The sequence below is a fragment of the Saccopteryx bilineata genome, chromosome 5 (assembly GCF_036850765.1).
Source record: "Saccopteryx bilineata isolate mSacBil1 chromosome 5, mSacBil1_pri_phased_curated, whole genome shotgun sequence".
Classification (NCBI taxonomy): Eukaryota; Metazoa; Chordata; class Mammalia; order Chiroptera; family Emballonuridae; genus Saccopteryx; species Saccopteryx bilineata.
The window spans coordinates 142,512,491-142,538,050 of record NC_089494.1 but is presented as its reverse complement, the minus strand read 5'-3'; the positions used below and the strand labels follow the sequence as shown (position 1 = coordinate 142,538,050).

Sequence of the window (25,560 nt, the reverse complement as noted above, 5' to 3'; positions counted from 1 at the left end):
CTGGAGCCGCCCCCCTTCCAGACATGTAGGTGAGCAAGGACTCTGGTGTGGCTGTAGTGCACCCCTGCAGCTGGCTCTGAGGCCAGTGCTGTTTGTGACTCCATTTCTTTGTGGTGAAGCCTTCCCCCTTCCCTTTGGAAGGCTCACAGTTGGGACCATCTAGTGTTTTCCACTGGAAATCCACATCTGCCTGTAGGTACTGGGGCGGGCTTTTCTTTAAGATTAAACTTTGTTTTCTGTTCACATATATTCTACAAGTAAATTCTTTCCAAATGTATAAGTTTATGCACTTTTGGGAGGTGTATGTGAACTTCTTGACCTAAAGAGTGCCAATAAATTAGCATTTTCCCTTTGTGACAGCATGGATGGACCTGGAGAGCATTATGCTAAGTGAAATAAAACAATCAGAGAAAGACAAACACCATATGATTTCACTCATAATGTGGAATCTAATGAACAAAATGAACTAACAAGCAAAATAGAGACAAACTCATAGATAGAGAGCAGGCTGACAGCTGTCGTGGGGGAGGTTACTTGGGGGGGTAGTAGAGGATTGAGCAAAAGAGAAAGAGAAAAACATTATAGATGTGAACAATGGCGTGGTGATTGCGAGGGCATCAGGGGAGGCGGAGGGGGTGTAGTGGAGATAAATGGTGGGTGGAGTCTTGACGTAGGGTGGCGAACACATAATACCGTGTACAGATGATGTGTTATAGGATTGTACACCTGAAACCTGTATAATTTTGTTAGTGTCACCCCAATAAATTCAATAAAAAGGAAAAAAGAAAATATTAATAATATAAAATATACCAAAGGAAAAGTATATCATAAAATGTGTATCTCCTATGTATAATTTACAAATATAAAGACATACCAAAAAGTTCATATAACATAAAATATGTGTAAAACCACTAAATGAAAGAAATATGAAAATTTTTTTCTCAAGAAAAGAAAATAAAGTTAATTTTTACACATTTCCAGGTCCTTTTAGGAAGAAATATTATTTTACGTGAGTTTAAAATAACTCTTTTCTTTTTTCTATGTGTGTGTGTTTGAGAGAGAGACAGATGAGAAGCATCAACTCATAGTTGCAACACTTTAGTTGTTCATTGATTGCTTTCTTGTACAAGCCTTGACGGGAGGCAAGGGAGGCTCCAGCCAAGGCAGTGTCCCCTTGCTCAAGTCAGTGACCTTGGGCACAAGCCAGTGAACACGGGGACATGTCAGTGATCCCACACTCAAGCCGAAGACCCCATGCTCAAACTTATGAGCCTGCACTCAAGCTGGTGATCTCAGGGGTTTGAATCTGGATCCTCAGTGTCCCAAATCATTGCTCTATTCACTGCGCCACCACCTTGTCAGGCTAAAATAACTTTCAATACAATTTTATAACAAATAAAATTATAGAGAAATGGAAAAAGAGCAAACTAAAGCCCCTCCAAATGGAATGACCTATTAAAATTAACCAATAGTAAAGTACTTTCTTGAGTAGAAGTCTTCTTTTTACTCCTTTCTACGATTATTTTACAGAGCACGAGGGGAAATAAAAAGCTCTGATGTTAGAATCTAATATGGTACTTTTTCAAAATACCATTGTAAATTTTTTACTTCTTTTTAAAAAATTTTTATTGGTCTTTGATATAGAGAGAGAAACATTGGTCTGTTCAATTTATTCATGCATTTATTGGCTGATTCCTGTATGTGCCCTGAACAGGAATCAAACCAGTAACCTTGGTGTGTTGGAACAACACTCTGAGCTGCCTGGCCAGAGCTATAAAATTTTAACTTTTATCATTCTGCGGTCTGGGATTTTATATAAAAGTTGGCAAATTATTATGAAGAATTTTGGTTAGCTAATTAACCTTTTCAAGTTTTTGATATATATTTTTAAAACATTAGGTTCTATAAAATGTCTTTCTAGGAAAAAGACAAATATAATCTTAAAATAATTTTATTTGTGCAGTCAGGTATAATTCTCAAGAATGAGTTGATGACTATTTTAGAATTATTTTTATAAGACAAATTATCAGTAGTTACATTCTCTCTGCTCTCATTAGCCTAAACATTTACTTCATATTGCCTTCCAGTTTTAGTAATCTTCAAAAATTTCTAATAAAAGTAGTTAGTATGATGAGAGAGAAGGGACCCAGGACTAGATGTTAGAAGCTTAACTAAGTTCTAGTCCTTGTCCACTCCGTAGCCAGAGGTATTTTTGGAACTCTTTTTGTCTTTTGGTTCTCTGCCCAAACTGGGGAGGGGAAGATGCTTTTAAGAAACATCTAATTTGGGGAGGGAGGCGTGCATACAGTCTTCCATTGGGCACGTTTCTGATACAGTAACTGTATAATAACCCAGTTTCTACATGGGTTTAAGGTAAGGTTAATTCACTTACACTCTTAAAGGCTATACAGAGGTAAATGGGGTAGCAGTGGTTGACAGGCAGAGAAAAGGAATTTCCTGTTCTTTTTTGGAGGTTCATTTTGGTTCTTTTATGAGGTGTGTGTAGTTAGCAGCTACTATGTATGTAGCAGCACAACTTTTAAAGTTTGGGTTTTAAAAAAATCTACTTCTTGCCATTTACACAAAGAAATACCTACCCTGTGTTTGACATATTTGTAAGGCCTAGGAAGGCGAGGCCTCCTTTAAATTTTGTGACAAACTTAGAGAAACAGTGTGAATTCCTCAGTGTATGAATACTTTGAAGAGATCTATTGTTAGAAGACAATATTTTCCAAAATAAGAGGCTTTAAGTGGAAAACTTTCTTTAAGCTAGCTTTTTATATTTGTATGTATGTATCTGTGTCTACCTATAAAAGCACACTAAGAAAATATGGTTTTATTTTGCTCACCACAATTTGACAAATTAAATTAGTATACTATCAGTTATGAGTTTTTAAGTCAAGCATCTGAGGATAAAGATAACTAACAAAGGACAAAGCAAGTTTCGAGCATTAGGTTTTATCTGGGGGGAAATCACCTTAGGAGGTTTACTTATTCTATGTTTTGAAAACTTAAATTATACTTTAGATTTTTTAGTCATTTATTATATTCTGGAATGTCTGCCAAATTTTATTTGATATTTTTATATACATGTAAATTCTCTTCAAGATATATGAGGCATCCCACAGTACATTAATTAATATATTTAATACTTTTATACTAAATTTTTCATAAAAAAGGTATTTATAAATGTTAATTTATAGTACTATAAATGCCCAAGAACAAGTAAAACTGACTAATTTCTTAGTTTTGTATGATGGAATATTTCTCAACCATTTGTGAAATAGTTCTTTAATATGAATCATGCTCCCAGAAGTTACTGTTTTGATGGGTGACCAGCTCTGATTAAAACAGATATTGAGAATAATCTCTGAAACAATTAGAGTGCAGAAGCTGTTAAGTGTGTTGTCTAATTTATGAAAGAAATCTATTAGCTATGATCACCTGACAAAATAAAAACAAAGTTGCTTTAATAAAATGCTATCACTGGGTCCAAGTATCTTACTTTGAAAATATCCATTCTTTGCCACTGCATTGATATCCTTTAATGTTTTATTATTTATCTAGCACAGTCTTGTGAGTTGGTGTTCTTCTTCTTGATAGTATCTACCTTGTACACAAAACATTTCTGGAGCATAATTATTCAGAAGTTTCATTCATAGAATCATTTCAGATAAAAACCTTATATTGAGGCCCTGGCCGGTTGGCTCAGTGGTAGAGCGTCGGCCTAGCATGCAGAGGTCCCGGGTTCGATTCCCGGCCAGGGCACACAGGAGAAGCACCCATCTGCTTCTCCACCCCTCCCCCTCTCCTTCCTCTCTGTCTCTCTCTTCCCCTCCCGCAGCCGAGGCTCCATTGGAGCAAAGATGGCCCGAGTGCTGGGGACGGCTCCTTGGCCTCTGCCCCAGGCACTAGAGTAGCTCTGGTCTCAACAGAGCGACGCCCCGGAGGGGCAGAGCATCGCCCCCTGGTGGGCAGAGCGTCGCCCCTGGTGGGCGTGCCGGGTGGATCCCGGTCGGGCGCATGCGGGAGTCTGTCTGACTGTCTCTCCCCGTTTCCAGCTTCAGAAAAATAAAAAAAAATAAAAAAAATAAAAACCTTATATTGAATCTTTTGTCCCTACTGTGCTGAATCTTTTCACTAATATTTAATAAAATTTTTATTTTTCAGGTATTATTCTCCTGAATATTTAGATAGTTTTTCAGAGAGTGAACAGCTATCAACCACTTTCAAACTAAGCAAAAGTACATTTTTCTACTTGAACTCATGACAGAATAGTTATAAATAACAGTTGTTAAATAAAGCTTTCTAAATATTGAACTAAATATATTCTAGATTTATTCAAAGTAAAATACTTTATGTAATATTTTATGAATTTATGTAATACTTTAAAAATTAGTGGCTTGAATATGTAAGATGCTATTTATAGTCATTTACCCAGTCTTTAAAAGTAGATTTTAAAAAATTAAAGAATTTTAAGGTATTGTTAATGTTCTGTTAAAAATCATGCATGCATGCACACACACCCCCCCCCCCCCTTCAATTAGCTATAGATGAAAGGTGGTATTCAAAAACTCATAGTTATTTTGGCCAATTCTTCATAGTCATAGGCAAGGAGAACTGGCCTGGCAAATTCCGCAGTATGGTATGGGAGGGAAATAGTTGAAAGAGGAAACTGATGACTGAAGTATAGGACAGAAAGTACAGAAGTGCAGAGACTTGACTGCTGGTGACATAACATATATACATGAACTGAACACAGATTCCATCAATAACCTGCCATTGATAACCTCAAGAACATGGGAAACTCTCCTTTTCACCCCAAGTTTTCTAAGCTCTTTTCTTACCTAAACCGTTGCTTACCGTGCATGGGACTGGAGAGGATTGAAGTCAACATTAAGCATTACTGCTGCAGACGTACTTTCCATTCTCATTGAAGGTTTCCTTGGTCTGGCTCTGCTCATGAATAAACAAGGACGCTGGCATGTAAATTGGGTCATCTGTCCTAGGTTCACTTTTCCAAGTTTCAAAAGTCACATATTCAGATATTTAAGACATAATTTGAAAAGAACACCATCAGGCTCAGACTCTATATGCATCTTCTTTCACTCAGGGAACTTAAATGGGGTGAGAGGGGTTTTAATAAAAATCTAAATAACAACAGCATTAAAATTGTCCTTTTCATTTTTCATATCTAGTGTGTTTCTGACTTTAGGGAACATGTGATTAGATCTAGGTCTTGGTTAGTTGGCATGTGAGTGTCTTTTGATCTAAAGGAACAGTCCTTATAGTGATCTTGCCTAGAAGACGGGAAAGGAGGTAAATGATAACTGGGGGTCCCTACACAGGAGTGTTTTCCATCTGGCTTGCTTTCAGGTTTCCTTTTCAGACTCTGTATTCCTTCTCAAAAGGAGCCTGCCCATTTATTTTTGGTATTATCTGGATTCATCTCTGTCATCATTTCCTAACAGTGTGTAGCTTTTTGCATCTTTTTAAACATCATTATACCCAAGGTCATCCTATTTGTTTTTGCCTTATATCAGCTGAGGATTGCTTGCAGTTTGACTTTTTAATACTTCCTTGGATTTATTTTTTCTTGCAGTAATTTCTTTGACTTAGTGCATAAGAAAATATAATTTTTATTTCCAATTTTGTAGCTTTCATTCCTCTTTCCTGTCTGCCTGCTTGTGTTATGAAGCTTTTAAGAATCTGAGAAAATAAAGTTACTTTCCATATTTCTTACATTAAGTCCTTTTTTCTTAGATGAACATGTTGGTAGTGAAGAAACTGGTCTATATAGGATAAAATCTTCTCTGATGTTATGGGAATGGTGAATTTCCTATTATGTATTTTTTGTCATTGTTTATTATAAAAGTTTTCACTTCACACTTCAATTTATACTTATCAAATATTATTAAACCAAGAAAGTAATAAATATTTAATAGTGTGTGGAGAAATGCTACAATTTGATCATCACACTTAAATTTATACTTATCAAATATTATTAAACCAAGAAAGTAATAAATATTTAATAGTGTGTGGAGAAATGCTACAATTTGATCATGTGAAATTTGGAAAATTTATACTGTGAAATGTTTCCTGTCATAATACACTTAAAGCAAATGAAGCTTTAGTTTTGAAAAATCTATTGTGAGACTTTTTAAAACATAAAAAATCCCCCCACTGCAGTTTCTTTAAAAATTAACTATCATTAAGATATATCATTTAGCTGAAGAATTTATTTTTAGGACTTCATTCAGAAACAGAATTGGTTGGATCTTATTATTGGTTAATCCTTATTCATTCAGTAGAAATAGTTGCCTATCAGTGGTGCTTGAAAGAGATGGTGAAAATCTGGGTTCTAGTCACAATGTTAAGTAGTAGGGTAATAATACTTGCTCACCTTACTAGTAAGATGCTTGTATAACTTGCAATGATGCATGTGACAATTTTGTAAACTATTCCATTCTGTGCCAGCCAATATGTGATTTCTGGGCAATGATAGCAGATGACAGATTATACATTTGAGCCAAAAATCAAGCATTTGGGCAGACCAGTCCCCATACTCTTGGATAAGTGGAGTTTATACCAGATGATTTATGATAAAGAAAAGCTACATTTCCTACCTTCATGGAGTTTTCCACTGTAAACACACTTGCCTGGACATAGGGAGTAAAATAGGCACAAGACTCTGAATACAAAACAGGTATATTTCATTTAATATAAAAAACAAATGACAAACTCATATTTACAGTTGACCTGTTTGTTTATTTGTTTGTTTTTTAGGTGAGAGGAGGGGAGATAATGAGACAGACTCCTGCATGTGCCCCCAACCAGGATCTACCTGGCAACTCCATCATGGACAGATGCTCAAGTGCTGAGCTATTTTTAGCCCCTGAGGCTGATGCTCAGACCAGTCGAACCATCCTCAGCGCTGGGGGCTAATGCTTGAACCAACTGAGCTACTGGCTGCAGGAGGGGAAGAGGGAGAAAAGGGAGTGCCCTGACTGGAAACTGAACCCAGGACATGCATACCTTGGGCTGATGCTCTACCCACTGAGCCACTAGGAATGGCCCTGTTTTTCTAAACTTTTCCTCTCAAACTACTACCCCCTTAAAGGATTAAAGATTTGTTTCTAAATTTGATTTGAGGTCCTGCTTAACATAAATTAAACCCAGACTTTAAATTCCTGGGTGAAGAATTTACCCATCCAAGATGTCAAGTTTAAAAACTAACCTTAAAAGAGTAGACCCAGTGCCAGCCTGTCCTAGGGTGACTGCTTGGCCTCCAGAGGCCACCTGAACAGCTTGAACCCACATGAGAATCAGTGATGTAGACTGCTGGGTTCTACAAAGCTGGGCATTTTTTTTTAAAACTAAACGTGTTTTTTTAAAATTTTTTTAATTTTTATTTATTCATTTTTAGAGAGGAGAGACAGAGAGGGAGAGAGAGACAGAGAGAGAGAGAAGGGGGGAGGAGCTGGAAGCATCAACTCCCATATGTGCCTTGACCAGGCAAGCCCAGGGTTTCGAACCGGCGACCTCAGCATTTCCAGGTCAACGCTTTATCCACTGCGCCACCACAGGTCAGGCAAAGCTGGGCATTTATATCCAGATTCATTAAGGAATACAAAGAAAATATTTAAAGCAATCAATACTGATGTCTACTGGTTGTCACCTGTGGTTTATCATAATCAATATTTTACTGAATACAGGAGGTTAAGGCAGAACAGCTTTACCATTTGGGTTAGGTAAGCGAGAATTGTACTATGAAGGTTTTTCTACAGATCTGCAACATTCAGGCAATGATGTCATAATGATTGAAACTGCTAACTGTGATCGGCCAGATGACAAGATTTGTGATGCTGACACATTTCAGATGGAGGATACAAACTGCTACCTCCCAGATGCCTTAAAAATTATGACTCAGAGGCGCAACAATCAAACACAATGCATAGTAGTTACTGGGTCAGATGTATTTCCTGATCCATGTCCTGGAACATACAGATATCTTGAAATCCAGTATGAATGTGTTCCTTTTTTTCTGTGTCCTCTGACCTTGAAAGCAATTGTGGACTCACCATGTATATATGAAGCTGAGTGAAAGGCAGGTGCTTGGAGCAAGGACCCTCTTCAGGCTGCAGATAAAACTTATTTCATGCCCTGAAGTCTCCATCAACCGATACTTTAATAGAATATGCTTCTTTAGAAGACTTCCAAAATAGTCGCCAAACAACAACATATAAACTTCCAAATTGAGTAGATGGTACTGAATTTGTGGTATATGATAGTGATGTCTATTTTAACAAAGAAAGAATGAGGAATATTGTGAAATTTGACTTGAGGACTAGAATTAAGAGTAAAGAGGCCATAATTAACTATGCCAACTATCATGATACCTCGCCATATAGATGGGGAGGAAATACTGATATCAACCTAGCAGTTGATGAAAATGGCTCATGGGTCATTTATGCCACTGAGCAAAACAATGGAATGATACCTATTAGCCAACTAAATCCATACATTCTTTGATTTGAAGCAACATGGGAGACTGTGTATGAAGAATGTGCTGCATCAAATGCTTTTATGATCTGCAGAGTTTTCTAGGTGGCCAGGCCAGTTTACTAAGACAATGAGAGCAAAACACAATTGATTACATTTACAATACTGCATTAAAGTGAGAAGAATATGTAGACGTTCCCTTCCCCAACCAGTACCAGTACATAGCTGCAGTGGATTACAATCCCAGAGATAACCAGTTGTACATACAGAACAATCACTTCATTTTATGATTTTCTCTGGAGTTTGGTGATCCTGTCCAAGTGCCGACCACTGCTGTGACAATAACTTCTTCAGCTGAGCTGTTCAAAACTACGGCATCAACCACAAGCAATGCTTCACAGCAAGGCCCCCTGAGCACAACTGTAGCTAGATCATAGGAAGGAAGCAAAGGGACAAAACTACCTCCAGCAGTTTCTACAACCAAATCCCCCTTGTAACAAATATATTTTCCCTTGCCTTTCCCCTGCCAGAGAGATTCTGCGAAGCACTATGGGCCAGGGAGATAAGGTGGCCTCAGACACGGGGGGGTGGGGGGTGGTGGGGGGGGTGGTGTGATTGTTGAATGTCTCAAGGGAACGAGAGAAACTGCCTCCAATCTCTGCGTGCTTTCCACCGGAACATGGAACCCTGAGGGCCACAATCCTAGCAACTCTATCTCACACTGGGTGACTCAGCCGGCTTAGATCAGAAGTGGAGAAAACACTGCTAGTCTGGCCAATGAAATGGCTAAACATACCAAAGTGCTGGTGTTTAATGGGTATGAGTTCTTCAGTGAGGCTCCTGAAGTGGTTGGTGGATGTTCCTGATGCACAGCTGCAGGAACTGCAAACTAGTGAAAAGTATTCAGCTGGATGGAGTTGTAACACGCGATTGTTGATGCAGTGGACATCCTTCTGAGACCTTAAGCTTTGGAGTCAGAGAAGCACAGGAATTCTGAATAAGCGCATACTGCAACAACGTTACTGGATAAGTTGGAAGGACATTTTGTCCTGGCTGACAATCTGGTAGAACTAATCAGAGTCCCAATGCCCACAGAAAATATTGTTCTGAAAGTTGTAGTACTCAATACAGAAGAACAGGTCCAAGACTTTAAATTTCCTCTGGGCATCAAAGGAGAAGGCAGCTCAATCCAACTCTCTACAAACAATGTCAAACAGAACAGCAGAAACAGGCTTGCAAAGTTGATGTTCATCATTTACTGGAGCCTGGGACAGTTCTTTAGAACAGATTAAAATGCAACCAATAAAACTGGGTGCTGACTTTATTGGTTGTAATAGCACCATTGTAGTGAATTCCCATGTTGTTTTGGTTTCAGTCAATACAGAGTCCAGCCAAGTATCCTTGACAGGTCCTGTGCTTTTTACTTTGGCACACATTGATCCTGACAATTATTTCAATGCAAGCTGCTCCTTCTGGAACTACTCAGAGAGAACTAGGATGGAATATTGGTCTAAACAGGGCTGCAAGGTGGTGACACTAATAAAACTCGGATAACATGTACGTGCAGTCACCTAACCAATTTGTAATTTTCACAGCCCTGCAGCTTGTTGGCCAATAATTCTGAAATGATCATTATCTCAAAAGCGGTATCATTCATCCTTAGTCCACAGTCCACAACTCGGGCGCTCTCATTGTAGTCCCCTTTGCACATGAGTAGCTGTGGTTAACATGACCATTTGGCTGTAGAGTATCTATGGCACTTGTGTCCCTGGCATTGTTCAGTGAATGTCCTTGATTAAGCGTTGAAGTGCTATTGATGTCACCTGAGATAAAAGAAGATTCAGATTGTTTTCTCACTGTGTCATTCCACATCTTTCTTACACAACTATGTGACCCAGGGGAACACTGAGGGCTGTTCTGGTGGTCGATGCCTTCACTGGCCTGTGGGGGCTCTCCGTTGGGAGGCCACTGCAGCAATGTGAGGGTTGGAAGCACTTGCCATATTCTTTTCATGCTTTCTTTTGGAGAACACAGTGAAAGATAAAAAGTGTGCCCTCCCTGGAAAGCATTCACGATGGTGAAGAGGTAGGCAATCACAGTAGTCGCTTCATTAATAAAACGCAACACAGCTGACCAGGTTAGGCCAAGAAGACATGCAAAAGCGAAAGCACCAAGCACCCAAGGCTTAATGTTTTTCACCCTGCTAGAATCTGGTTTCAAGGAGTTTGAGTGCCAGATAACCAGGCAAACAAGGGAAATGACAATTCAACCCAGGTGATGGCTATACAAAGTAATTTGTGAACTCCATTCGTTTATTCCTGACCAGAGGGCAGAGGGCAGAGGGCACTGGGTACTTCTCACAAGCTTTCTAGTGAACAAAAGGTGCTTATTCTTTTTTTAACATAAAATAAAACAAATATGACTATTTCCTACTTCTTCTGATTGTATTTAGTAATTATGATAAAGTTCTAATGAAATGTAAATTGTTTCAGCAAAATTCTGATTTCTTTATCTGATTTTTTTGTGTAAACCTGTTAATAATGAGCCCGTCACTAATGTCCAGTGTAAAGTTTAACATGGTTTGACAGTAAATAAAAGTGAATTTTTTCAAAAAAAGAAAAAAAGAATGAAGAAAATGTCTGTTCTGTTTTCATATCGTCAACCCTTTCCTTAAGTTCATAAACCCTGGCCGTAAATTTGTGGGTGAGGCTGTCTCCATCCAATATCAGGGTCAGAAGCTGACCTCGAAAGAGCGAAGGATTTATCAGTTGTGTTTTCAGATCACCAGCCCTTTGATTAAGTCAGGTATGAGCAAATGTTGAGGCTTGTGTATATTCTGGCTTATTATGCCACAAAGATTCATTGTCCGGAAAACATTGATTTGTAGCTATTCTGTTTCAGAAATTAAATAACAGTCCTAACTATGACTATTGAATTTACCAGTTGTTTAAGGGACTTTGGACTTTTAAAATTTGACTTGTCTATACAATTATTTTTTCTAGTAATATAGATACTTAAGTTTTGTTTTAAAGAGGTATTAGTTGGCCATAAAATTAGATACATATTCAGTGATAACTGCTTTAAAGAATGGTGAGTTTTATTGTTTCTAAAAATAAAGTTTAAAAAATTTTTTAGAATATATGAAAGGATAAATAAAAAAGCAAAAACAGCACTCTGAACTTCACAACCCAGAAAAGAATTGTCATTTACAAGTTAATATACTTCCAATTGACTAATATTTGCTTCAGAGATTTTAAACTGAGTGCTATTTATGGCTTATCAGTTTTACAAACATTGAATCAAGAATAGCATACTAATAACATATCATTTTGCAAGGTGATTTGATACAGGTATTTATACATTTAAAAAGCCTTTCCTAAGCCTATAGGATTTGTAGTAATGCGTCTTGTTAAAATTTAGACTAAAATATAAAATTTATGCATTACTGATGGTATTTACTTAATGTATCGTTGATAAAAAGAATTTCAATTCTTTGAGAACTATTGTAACCTATATTGGGTTCTCTGTGTTTTGAATTTCTATAGCATGTATAGTTTAAATCATAGAAATGTAATTAAAATGCTAAAGAGAATGTTATCATTCTCCCATTTTTCTCATGACTAACTCAAGTCTGCCCCTTACCTGGGACGACAGACAGGTGCTCTGCTCTTCAGTCCCTAACAGCACCCAGCACTGTGGTGAGCACACAGAACAGGTGGCCGCTGCACTGGACGTCAGGGCCGCAAGCCTCTCTCTGGGCAAGTCTCCTGAAATCCCCAGCACTGTGGTGAGCACACAGAACAGGTGGCCGCTGCACTGGACGTCAGGGCCGCAAGCCTCTCTCTGGGCAAGTCTCCTGAAATCCCCAGCACTGTGGTGAGCACACAGAACAGGTGGCCGCTGCACTGGACGTCAGGGCCGCAAGCCTCTCTCTGGGCAAGTCTCCTGAAATCCCCAGCACTGTGGTGAGCACACAGAACAGGTGGCCGCTGCACTGGACGTCAGGGCCGCAAGCCTCTCTCTGGGCAAGTCTCCTGAAATCCCCAGCACTGTGGTGAGCACACGGACAGGTGACCACTGCACTGGACGTCAGGGCCGCAAGCCTCTCTCTGGGCAAGTCTCCTGAAATCCCCAGCACTGTGGTGAGCACACAGAACAGGTGGCCGCTGCACTGGACGTCAGGGCCGCAAGTCTCTCTCTGGGCAAGTCTCCTGAAATCCCCAGGCCAAAGTTTTCTGAAATATCATCTCTTAGTACGAAAGAGGACAGACTGTAGAGTTAGAGACCCACATTAAAATCTCAAAACTACTATAGCCTGACTCATTGGCTTTCAGCAACTTACTAATAGCACCCATTTCATAGAGTCATGAGGATTAAGCAGGGTGAGTGAGCCTAGGCCCGGCGTGCCGAAAGCAGTGCCATCACTAGTCTATATGATATATTTATGTACATAGAAGAAAGTGGGCAGTCCTCAAGATACTTTACTTCTATTTGGCAGAAAATGTGATATTCTGATTTTGTTTGAGCAAGACACTTTACTGCCATCTGCTGGAAAATTTTCTTAATAAATATGCAAATAATGATGTCGATAATGTGAACCACACCCCCTTAAATGTGTTGGCGCCCTTGTGCGATCAGAACCTGTCCAACTGCATGGTAAGTGCTCAACGAATAGTATTTGCTACTCTCCTTTTCACTTTTATAAATGGGGGATGGAAGAGAATTCCAGAGAATGCTATTATTGTGTGAAGCAATTCATTTTAACAAATCAAGGAGTCAAAGTTCATCTCTGTAAAAAGAATCCGCATTTTATTACAAAACTTGGAAACATTTGGGCTTACTGCTTCCCTCACTTCCCATTTTTCCCATAGAAAAGTATGTTCTAAAATAAAATCTGCAATTTAAGTTAGCAGAGATACTAATGCAGCACTTACTCTCGCATTTATAAACACTGAAGGTAAGACCAAATCAGGGGACATATTTCTCATATACAAAAGCAGAGTACATTTTTGAATAATCTATATAGTCTTTTAATCTTGATTTTTAAGATCTGAGCAAAAATATTATACCATTATTGCAAGATGGTGGGTCTTTAGAAAGCAAATCTGATGGGGCTCCATTCACCTTTCTTTATCTTGGAATCTTGGCTGGCATAGTCCTTATTCAGAGACCAGTATGGTACCTTTTTTTGCACACAAAAGGGAAAAACTTGGCTCAAACATAGCAGTACAATCATGAAAAAGATCGACTCACTTTGGATTAGGGAGAGTTTATTGGTAATGGGAACACTTCCCCAGGATAAAGATTTATCACCCTAGGATGGATCCCAGGTGAGAGAATGGCTCTTGAAAGCTTAGAGAAATCAACACGCACACTTAAGTGAAATGGAAATGCCACAACTGCCGTGGCCAACTGGAAAAAGATATCAAATGTCTCACAAGGGTGGGAATGCATGTCAGCGTATAGGGATGGAAAATTCACCAGCTGACTGTGTTTAAAGTTCCAGAGAGCACACACCATTTACCAAAGTGATAAGGAATGTGTTGTTAAGAGGGTAAGGATAGTGGCATTCCTCTGTAAGCAGGGTTGCCTGGAGGAGACACTGTTGCAGAACTGGGCTCCTTAATAGGGATGATAGGATCCAGACACAATAGAGGCAGAGTGATAGTACGTAACTGTCTGAAGCAAAGTGTCTGCAATTATTGCTGTGAGTAGAAACACTGGCGTGGCATCCAGGGACCCAATCCATACAGAGCTATAATGATGGTTAATAGAACTCAATGTTCCTAGAGGCAAAATAGATAGGCAGTCAGTAAGGGTATTAATTTATAATACAAAAATAAATCAAGAATAAATGGTCCAGAGGCTGAGGGCAGCTGTCCCAATAAAAAGTGTCACAGTTAGCCTGACCTGTGGTTGTACAGTAGATAAAGCCTTGACCTAGAATGCTGAGGTTGCTGGTTTGAAACACGGGCTTGCCTGGTTAAGGCACATATAAGAAGCAATGGCTGACAGCTGATGCTTCCTGCTCCTCCCCACCACCCTTTCTCTCTCTCTTCGGTCTCTAAAATCAGTACATAAAATCTTAAAAAAAAAAAAAAAAAGTCACAGTCACTGACCTGGTTTCCAGACCTGAGTCAATTCTCAGATCTGAGACTCACTGACTGAATGAGAATGGAGCCTGAAAGACCTCCCTTAACTGTATTCAGTAGTTGTTTCCCATGCACTTCAGAATATTGTTTCAGTCCTTTTACCAGGTGACAGGGTTTGTAAATGATTGGCTCTGCAGCAGGTCTAGGCACCAGTGCAAGAAGACCTGCCATGTCACTCAGCAGAACCTATGGTATTAAAGGGCCCTGTGGTGGGAGAAGAAGCCATGTACAGTTACCAGTAATCTCACTAGGAGAACCACAACATGGACTCCTAGGATTCTGCAGCAAGGCCATACATCTCTAGTAAAGATCTATATACCATTCAAATAGGAGATCTTCAGACTCATGGTCCTTGATTGAGATGGAGTATCTGACTTACGGGACATAAAGTAATTTGCCACCAGAGACAACCATCATGAGCTGAGTTTTGTCAGACACAGCCAGTCACAAGTTGGGCGGGCCCAGAAGCAATCCATCACAAAATGGAAGTGGCAGATACAAGACTGGACATTAGCAGAGCCAAGATTCTATAAAGTTGTATCAGCTGATGTCCCAGATCCCCATGTCCTCCTGCCACTATTTTGCTGGTGTTCACAACTGTATTGTTCACATCCGTGTTGTAATACGCCCAGGCCAGCATGGGTGTTGGCCAAGGCTGAGGCAGAGGCAAATCTACAGTGGGTGCTGCAGAGGGAATAAAGTATCTGTTACTAGAGGTTTAAGATCTGCAGCTGCAGCAACTGTAGTTTCCCTATTTCTTGTGTCTCCTCAGCAATCAAGGCCGACCAGAGTCCCGGCCTTGCCGGTGACTAGATGGGAGAACTCACTGTGAGAAGCAAGCGGGCCTGGTGTCACTGGAACAGGCACACGGATGCCCTGCCTGTGTATAGCTCCTCTTCGGGGCCAAGGCCAAGCACCTATTCTCGTGCTGCTACAATTTTCCAGTCAGCCTTCCATAGCCTTGCCACAGATGTAAACTGAATTCATCCTCAACCAGCTAGAATGAACCTTAAAAATTTGCTAAACCTTAAACTTTACACCTTAAGTTGAACCAAAAAAAAAAAAAAATTAAGAACTCTTAGGTAACTAGTTCAAATTGGAATCAAACCAAACCAGAACATCAAATTTTCTCAGATTTAAACCCAAACCAAAGTTCCAGACACTTTGCCCATATAACCCTGGGTAGACTCCCTGTGGCTCGAGCAGCTCTGGCTAATTAGAAGTTTCCAACTTTACTCTGGCTGCTTAGTGGATAAATGTCTTCCAAAGTGTGCTCCCACCTGAGGTTAGGGAAAACTTAGCTACCTGGCTAGAATTAAAAAAAAAATTATTGGCATTCGGTTATCCATTTGGTTCAAATGGGGAAGGAAACATCAGTTATTTTTCAAAAAGTAATTCCATACCCACCTAGCATCATACCCTTCAAGTCACATCATAAAACAAGTGATACCCGGCTGTGGTTATTGTGAAGCAATCTCTGTCCTCATCCACTGTAGCCTGATTCTCTGAACACAAGGAGTGAAATCTTAACCTCATTAGCAATGAGACTACCTCACAGCTCAGACAAAATGTTTAGGCTTCTTATCCATGAGGGAGAAGGAGTTAAAAACCAGTATTCCTGTGAAAAATTATTCTTAGAAGCTCTGTCATTGTTGCTCACACAAGAGAGAGAGGTCTGGATTCAAGGGCCATGAGGGCAGGCGCTGGATACCTTTGTATCGAGCACATCACTTAGCACAGCTGCCTGGCACTCAGGAGGCGATCAGTAAATAATGACTGAATGAATTAATGAGGCTGCAGACGTCCGCCGCCCAGCCTAGATGCTGGCACCCTTTGAGGGGACTTTGGCCAGGACATTTTGAAAGTATAGCTCAACCAAGTGAGAATAGGCCCTTTTCAAGCTCCATTCAGTCAGAACTGCTGCCGCTTTGTTCACACTGGCATCCAAATCTGGCTGTGCTGTCGCCACAGCCACTCAGCTCAACTCAAGTTAGCAGTGCCTGGACTAGTTCCTTTTAGGGCTTCAGAATGGTAGCAAAAATAGCTGATTTCAAAGGAATGAACCCACACTATAGGATGATTTTCAGAGTTTATTAACAGAAGAAAAGCATTTTAGAGGAAACCAGCGTATCGAAGTTGAACACTGGAAGAATGGTGGCGTCGTTGAAGGACGTGGTGAGATGTGGGAAGGAAAGCTGAATGCAGAGCTGGGGTGAATGCTCTGAAAACAAGGACCTTTCTACTGAGCATCGACTCTGCAGGAGAGACTGCCAACCGTTGCCTGGAGTCAGCGGAGGGGTGCCAGGAGTCAGCTGAGGGGTGCCTGGAGTCAGCGGAGGGGTGCCAGGGGTCAGCGGAGGGGTGCCAGGGGTCAGCTGAGGGGTGCCTGGAGTCAGCTGAGGGGTGCCAGGAGTCAGCTGAGGGGTGCCTGGGGTCAGCTGAGGGGTGCCTGGGGTCAGTGGAGGGGTGCCTGGGGTCAGCTGAGGGGTGCCAGGGGTCAGCGGAGGGGTGCCTGGAGTCAGCTGAGGGGTGCCAGGGGTCAGCTGAGGGGTGCCAGGGGTCAGCGGAGGGGTGCCTGGAGTCAGCTGAGGGGTGCCAGGGGTCAGCTGAGGGGTGCCAGGGGTCAGCGGAGGGGTGCCTGGAGTCAGCTGAGGGGTGCCAGGGGTCAGCTGAGGGGTGCCAGGGGTCAGCTGAGGGGTGCCTGGAGTCAGCGGAGGGGTGCCTGGGGTCAGCTGAGGGGTGCCAGGGGTCAGCTGAGGGGTGCCAGGGGTCAGCGGAGGGGTGCCTGGGGTCAGCTGAGGGGTGCCAGGGGTCAGCGGAGGGGTGTCTGGAGTCAGCTGAGGGGTGCCAGGGGTCAGCTGAGGGGTGCCAGGGGTCAGCTGAGGGGTGCCTGGAGTCAGCGGAGGGGTGCCTGGGGTCAGCTGAGGGGTGCCAGGGGTCAGCTGAGGGGTGCCAGGGGTCAGCGGAGGGGTGCCAGGGGTCAGCGGAGGGGTGCCTGGAGTCAGCGGAGGGGTGCCTGGAGTCAGCGGAGGGGTGCCAGGGGTCAGCTGAGGGGTGCCAGGGGTCAGCGGAGGGGTGCCTGGGGTCAGCTGAGGGGTGCCAGGAGTCAGCTGAGGGGTGCCAGGAATCAGCTGAGGGGTGCCAGGAGTCAGCTGAGGGGTGCCTGGAGTCAGCGGAGGGGTGCCAGGGGCTACACTGAGTAAGTAAGGTTGGTTCTTAAATATTTGTTTCAAAAGCTGAATGCTTTCTCTTTGCCCTCTTCTCTGCTTGGGAACCTCTCCTACATTTTTTGCCCCAACTACTTGATTTCAGCCTCCCTCCCTGAGCTTTTCTTTACCTTCCAAGGTGCCAACTAACTGCCAACAAGAGGGCCACACGGTCTTCTCTTTGATCCCAACATAGTTCTCTGGATTACTGGACATTTTATTGAGCCCCAGGAAGGGACTCAAATAGTGAATCAATCCTTGCCCCTTTTCTTCATCTTCCCAAGTGTCTCATAGTGAGAATGTGGAAGACAAACCCTGTCTCTGGCTCAAGCCATTTATTTAGATGAGTTTATTGGATGCCACTGGAAAAGAATGACTAAACTAGCAAAGTAAAGAGATTTAAAAATCTATGAGGTAAACTCAGAAACATTGATACGTAAAGACACATGCAGCCCCATGTTTATTGCAGCATTGTTCACAGTGGCCAGGACATGGAAACAACCAAAAAGCCCATCAATAGATGACTGGATAAAGAAGATGTGGCACATATACACTATGGAATACTACTCAGCCATAAGAAATGATGACATCGGAACATTTACAGCAAAATGGTGGGATCTTGATAACATGATACGAAGCGAAATAAGTAAATCAGAAAAAACCAGGAACTGTATTATTCCATACGTAGGTGGGACATAATACTGAAACTAAGAGACATCGACAAGAATGTGGTGGTTACGGGGGGGAGGGGGGAATGGGAGAGGGATAGGGGGTGGGGAGGGGCACAAAGAAAACAAGATAGAAGGTGACAGAGGACAATCTGACTTTGGGTGGTGGGTATGCAACATAATTGAACGACAAGATAACCTGGACTTGTTATCTTTGAATATATGTATCCTGATTTATTGATGTCACCCCATTAAAAAAATAAAATTATATAAAAAAAAAATCTATGAGGTTAGGAGGAAAGGGAAAGAGGAGGAATTTGCACCATTTATTTGTGCATGTCATACTGACAGCTATAGTGGTTTGCTCTGTTTTCTGCCAGAGCAATAACTTGAGGGTTATTTAATTAAATTCATGATCCACAATGCTAACCAGCCCCACATCTAAAATAATTGCTTCTCTGTTGGTAAAATGTAAAACCAGGATTGATTTTTCCCTGGCCGATAGCTCTCCTTTTCTGAGTCATGAATGTCATCTCCACTCCCCTCCCCATGTAATTTGATCTCTGTATTTGATCGCTACTTAGTAGTACACTTCACTAAACAAATGTTTCAGTAATTAAAATCCCAAATGTGCACACTCATCAGTGAGTTACATTTATTCAATAGTCAGCTTAGAAAAGTTTTCACCCGGGCTCTTCTCCTGTCCTAGTGTCACATGTCACTGGTCTTTAGCAGGCTTTCAATACTAGAGTTCAAACTCGTTATGTCTGTTTTCCTGCATTCATAGGAACTCTCTTTTCATTTTCTGACTGCATTTTCCTCACAAGCCCCTGATCTCTTTCTCCTTCAACTCACCTGGACTTTCTACAGTTTTCTACTAGTATTCAAATTTTCATCAGATGAATCATTCCATCTTTCTTTCATGCCAGCACCAGCAAAAAAAAAAACAAAACAAACAAACAAAAAAACCCAGTCAGGATCAAGAGTACTTTTTATTTTTTTCTTCTGAGGCATAACCAGATATTTCAATCTGAACAATCCCCCATTTTTTTTCCTTTTTAACTATTTGAGACCAAATACAGGAAACCTGCTTGGTTGCTACAGGTCTGAATGATTTTGATGGTAAAGAATTATAGAAAGAAAGAATGCATGTTTGGAATAGGAAGGGGAAGTTAAAAAGGGCTTAGTGCATCGATCTTACTCCTTTTGAGAGAGGATTTCGATGGAAAATGTTTATGATACTGATATGACACTACATAAAATTTGAAGTTAATGCTGTAATTTAGAGTAACTAAAAGAATTTTCCTTGCAATTAATGATGCATATTGATTTTAAGAACATTTTGAAATAAGTACAGAATATATATATCTTTTCTTATACCTATCAATTCAGGCTTGAACAAAATGAGTGGGAAACAGTCATATAGCAAAAGGATTATTTGTTTTCCTACTTCTAAATGGCTGGAGGTCCACTGTATTTAACACAGATCATTTTATATAAGTTGCTCAGAATATGCAAGTTTTCTTGTGAAGTTCCCTTGAATTTACAATATTACAGAATAACAAAATTAATGTGATCTAAAAGGAAGCAACAAGTCCAGAAGTTAACTAATATTGTTTTAATTCTATAGAAGTAAATTCTAAAAGTATTTGTGTAAACTATTATCATGATTGTATTTTAAAACTAGGTGACAATCCTATTTGTGCAATGAGAGCTTCATTTTGGTGGTTTAGATACTTCAAGCCTTGTTATCTAAACCAACAAAGACCAGGTCAATACACAGAAATATAAATTTTAACAGCAGGGTCCTTAGACAAACAATGACATGGAAGGGGAGCTAATATTTCAGAAAGGTATCTGCCACGTTCAACATGATGGGGACCCTGGGGATGATTTTTTTTTTCACTGTTTATCATCTAGCTTCATTATAGCCCTGATAGATCGTGAGCTGGAATAATTTTCTTTCTCACTATTCTCAGGACAAGCTCCGCTGTCTGCTCTCAGCTCTCTTTCCCTCCATGCAGCTTGTGTTTAATCCACTTCATGTTTAGGGCACTTATTTTTGTGATCCAAGCCTTGACGCCTTGTTTTCCCTCCAGTCATTCTTTATCACATGTCCATTTATGCTCTGCTGTCAGCTTCTTTCAGATCATTAAAAAACAATAATCACTAATTCTAATCACCCATATCTGGCTTCCCACTGCCTTAGTGTAAATTGGGGAGAATATTTTCGACCTCCTCACAACATTGTGACGGTCAAGAGTTCTTGTGGATGAAAGGGCTTTCTTTCTATATGGCTACATGTGGCCAGAGCTTGGGCTCCAGCTCTAATGACTTGGCTCATATATAGCTTCTAGCATTTTTCTAGCTGTGTGAACTTCAGCAAACTACATAACGTTTTAGTGCTTTAGTTTCCTAATGTGAAAAATGAAGATGATAAAAGCACCTAAATCCTGGGGTTGTTTGGTGATGGTTACATGAAACAATTCATGCGTATTCTGATGTCAGAACATGCTTAAAATATTTCTTATTTTAAAGCCCTGCTAAGTGCTAGCACAAGTGCAGGCATCAGATGATGTTTCCCATTGAAGTCAGCCAACTTCCTCAAAGCCTCATGTCTCTTCAGCCAGAGGCCTCTGGGACCTGTCCTCTTTAGGACACTCTGGGAAGTTAGGTTATATCTCCTGGGTGTGGTCTGTGACAGCTAAGGGTATGAGCAGGGTGTAAGAATCCTGACTGAGCATTGTGTTTGAGGACAGGCAGATACTTTTAACAGTTGCCTCTCTCTCTAAATTGTTTTCACTCAGCTTAGCTTCTCCCCTTTTGCTGACTTTATTTGAATAATTTATGTTGGTATTTCAGTTTGTTGCCTATTTGTATTTACAGTCACAAATATACATCCTTCCTAACCTAGAAAATTGGGATAGTAAAAATACCTACCACTGGGCTTGTAATGAGCTAAATAAATCAACTGAACCTCTTCCAGAGGATCCAGGAAAGCACGATATTCTAGGGGAGCTTTGAAAAAGGAATCTGTAATTCAAATATCACCTTGTACACATGAAATGAGGTGGAAACGACAACATCAAAAAAATACAACCACAAAAATCTAGAATTCTAAACATGGGACAGATGATTTTTTCAAATGAACTCTCTTTCTCAAAGTTGTTCCCTCTGAGTTAATGTCCATAATACAATGCTGTTGTTACCCAAAAGCTGTTGGACTTTTTTCTTTGAAAAGACTATTAAGGACCTTGGTGCAAATACTAACTCTGCCATTTTATGAGACTTATGACAAATATCTTGCTACTTTTCCATTTATTATTCAATATTGTTTATAATTTTTTGACATACAAATGTTTATGCAGACACATCTATGTGATTTCTTCCATTGTTTTGTGGTTAGTTCTTTCCCATCCAAGAATCACTTAAATACTTATTTATATTTTCTTTTAGTTCTTTTATAGCTTCATTTTCAAATTTGTCTCTTTAATTTATCTAGAATGTATTTTAGTTTATAGCATGAAGTGATCATCTAATCTGTTTTTATCACTTCCCAAACGATTAGTTGAGTTTCTTAGAACTAGTTATTGAATAATCCATGTCCTCTTTATTAGTGATGCTTCATTTATTGGTATATTGAATTTTATTTCAAAGCTATCTGTTCTAAAATATTAATCTATTTATCAGTCTTTTCTCAGTAGTTCAAAATTATTGTAATTATTGTGGATTTATAATATGTGTTAACATCTGGTATAGTGAATCTCCCTTTTCAAAAGTATTCTGGCTACTTTCTTCTGTTTTTTCCTTCACATGAAAACTGATTTTTTTCCATTTCAAAAAAACCCCCATTGGACTTTTAATTAAAATCACAAAAAATATATAAATGAGTATCAGAACATACCAGATTTTTCAATTTATTAAAATCTTTTTGTTCTCGTGTTTTTTCTCTCTCATGTATTTCTCCCCAATATTATTTATATGTAAATAGGATCTTTAGACTATATATCCCAACAAGTTGCTGTTGGGTCATTGGAAAAGTTACTATTTTTTAAAATAGTTATTTTGTAATAGCTTTTCAATCAGGTCTCTTGAGTTTTTTAGAGAAAAGCATTACCTGCAAGTAAAGGCAAATTTTCTTCAGCTATGTATTATTTTAGCCATTATTTCTGTTTCTTCTCTTATTACAGCATTATTTCAGCATAATTTTAAAGCATATCAGGCACTCTATGGCAAAAAAAAAGAAGAGAAGAAAAGAAAAAAGAAGGAAGGAAGGGAAGAAGGAAGAAAGGAAAGGAAAGGAAGGGGAGGGAAGGCAAGGGAAGGGAAGGGAAGAGAAGGGAAGGGAAGGGAAGGGAAGAGAAGGGAGAGGAAGGAAGAAAATAGCCTGACTGGTGGTGGCACAGTGGATAGAGCATCCACCCAGAATGCTGAGGTTCTAGGTCAAATCTCTAAGGTTCTCAGCTTGAGCGCAGGTTTGCTAGTTTGAGCATGGGGTGGCTGGCTTGAGCCAGGATCATCAACATGATCCCAAAGTAGCTGGCTTAAAAGCCCAAAGGTCACTGACTTGAAACCCAAGGTCGCTGGCTTGAGCCCAAGATTGCTGGCTTGAGGAAGGGGTCACTGGCTTGGCTTGAGCCTCTCAATCAAGGGACGTATGAGAAGCAATCAATGAACAAGTAAAGTGAAGCAACTACAAGTTGATACTTCTCACTCTCTCTCCTCTCTCTCTTAAAAAAAAAAAGAAAGAAAGAATAGCAGGCATCTTTATACCTGATTTTAATAATGCCTCTACTGTCATATCATTAAGAATGGAAATTTAAAATACTTCAAAGTAGATTGAATAGTAAGATGAATTCTCATGTACTCATTACCTAGCTTCAACAATTAGCAAAATTTTTGCATACACTTTTAATGGGATTACAAAATAATCTAACTTTTTATATGCTAATTTGGAAATATTTATCCAAAAATAGATCCAGCAATTCCATTGCTAGGCATTAATCCTGCAAGCACACCAGTACCAATAGGTTGAAGATATTCAAGAATGCTCACTGTAACTGTATATAATTGTAGAAACTAGAAAATAGCCTAACTGTTTCCAACAGATGAATAAAAAATGGTGCACTCATATAATAATACTCAGCTGATATGAAAAATTTTGGTAGATTTATGTGCTGATGTGGGAAGACATCAAAGATGTCAAAGTTACTTTTTACAATGAAAAAGGCAAGTGCAGAACAATATGTATAATATGATCCTACCTTTTTTTTCAAAGGAAATAGTCATATGCTTTTATGACTGGAAAATTTCTGGACAGATATGTAAGAAACTGTTCATAGAGATTACTTCTGCGAGAGAGAATAAAGAATGGTGATGGGAGGTTGAGGAATTCGCTTTACACTTTTCCCTCTTCTTTACAGTTTGGCTGTCTTATCATTAGCATTATTATTTTTGTAAAATCTTACTAAAAGATATGATATTGGTTACTGATGTAATATTTACTGAGTTTTTATTTTAATTTAGTTGTTTTAATCAGGAGGTGGTGCTAGATTTTTATTATTTATTGAGAAAATGGCCTAAATGTATGATTTATTTCAATTATGGTATTTTAGTATTATAAAAATATCCTAGCATTTCTAGGATAAAATCTACCTGTTAATGTTAAAAAATGACTTTACTTCATTAAATTTAAGTTACTGGCAATTTTATAGGGATTTCTGGCATTGGTTTTCTTACGTGAGGTTATTTTTTTAGTGTTTTTTTTTGTACCATTTGGATAGATTTTATAATTATATATGCTTTATAAAAATGAATTAATAATAGCTAATCTAACAGGGGTGAGGTGGTATCTCATTGCAGTTTTGATTTGCATTTCTCTAATAACTAATGAAGATGAGCATCTTTTCATATATCTGTTGGCCATTTGTATTTCTTCCTGGGAGAAGTGTCTGTTCATGTCCTCTTCCCATTTTTTTACTGGATTGTTTGTTTGTTTGTTGTTGAGTTTTATGAATTCTTTATATATTTTGAATATTAGGCCCTTATCTGAGCTGTTGTTTGTGTAAGGACCAAGAGAAAATCAGAAAATAAGCAGGGCACTAATGGAACAGGGAACTTAAGGGTTACAGGCAGGTCCTGCTCCTGTTCTGTTAGGAATAACATGCCCAAGGTCGTTCAAGAAGCAGAGACAGATAGGGACTCTGGGAGGCTGAAAGAAAGAGAGAGAAAAAAAGGAAAAAGAGACAAATGTTTGCATTCTATTGGTTAAGAGACCCTTATCAGAAGTTTATGTTTGAAATTCTCCACTGAGTAATACCCCCCCCCCCCCCGTAACTGCGCACGACCTCCCTAGCCAATGACTAACAGCCACATCAGCTTCTGTATGATGCTTGCTCATCCTAGATAGCCACCCTATAAAAAGGAGCCATTTTAGAAGCTCGTGGCTGCAGTGCTCCAGTCTCTTCGGAGGCGTGGGTTGCCTGCAGTCCCTGCGCAGGTTTGGGGGGCTGCAGTCCCTGTGCAGGTTTGGGGGGCTGCAGTCCCTGTGCAGGTTTGGGGGGGCTGCAGTCCCTGTGCAGTTTGTTAGCTGTGCAGGTTTGGGGGGCTGCAGTGCTCCAGTCTCTTCGGAGGCGTGGGTTGCCTGCAGTCCCTGCGCAGGTTTAGGGGGCTGCAGTGTTCCCCTGTGTGGGTTACCTGCAGTCCCTGCACAGGTTTAGGGGGCTGCAGTGTTCCCTTGCATGGGTTGCCTGCAGTCCCTGTGCAGGTCTGCAATAAAACTTATAAAATTTACTTTGCGTCTGCTGTGGCCTATCTCGCTAGGATGTAACATTTGAAAATATCATTTCCCATTTAGTTGGCTTTCTGTTTACTTTGTTATCAGTTTATCTTGCTGAGCAAAAACTTCTCAGTCTGATGTAGTCCCATTCATTAATTTTTGCCTTCACTTCTCTTGCCTTTGGAGGCAAATTCATAAAATGCTCTTTAAAACCCAGGTCCATGAGTTTAGTACCTATGTCTTCTTCTATGTAC

At 40.0% G+C, this 25,560-nt stretch overlaps 1 long non-coding RNA gene and 2 pseudogenes across 1 annotated transcript; all 3 read left to right on the top strand.

The window, feature by feature from the left end:
* The first annotated feature begins 4,868 nt into the window (after window positions 1-4,868).
* LOC136306560 (adhesion G protein-coupled receptor L2 pseudogene) lies at window positions 4,869-8,958 on the top strand (annotated as a pseudogene).
* Window positions 8,959-9,110: 152 nt separating this feature from the next.
* Window positions 9,111-10,088, top strand: LOC136306559 (adhesion G protein-coupled receptor L2 pseudogene; annotated as a pseudogene).
* A 14,527-nt stretch (window positions 10,089-24,615) lies between these two features.
* Window positions 24,616-25,320, top strand: LOC136338326 (uncharacterized). Its single transcript, XR_010731949.1, has 2 exons — window positions 24,616-25,054; window positions 25,110-25,320. It is a non-coding gene; the product is annotated as an uncharacterized lncRNA (long non-coding RNA).
* The last annotated feature ends 240 nt before the right edge of the window (window positions 25,321-25,560 follow it).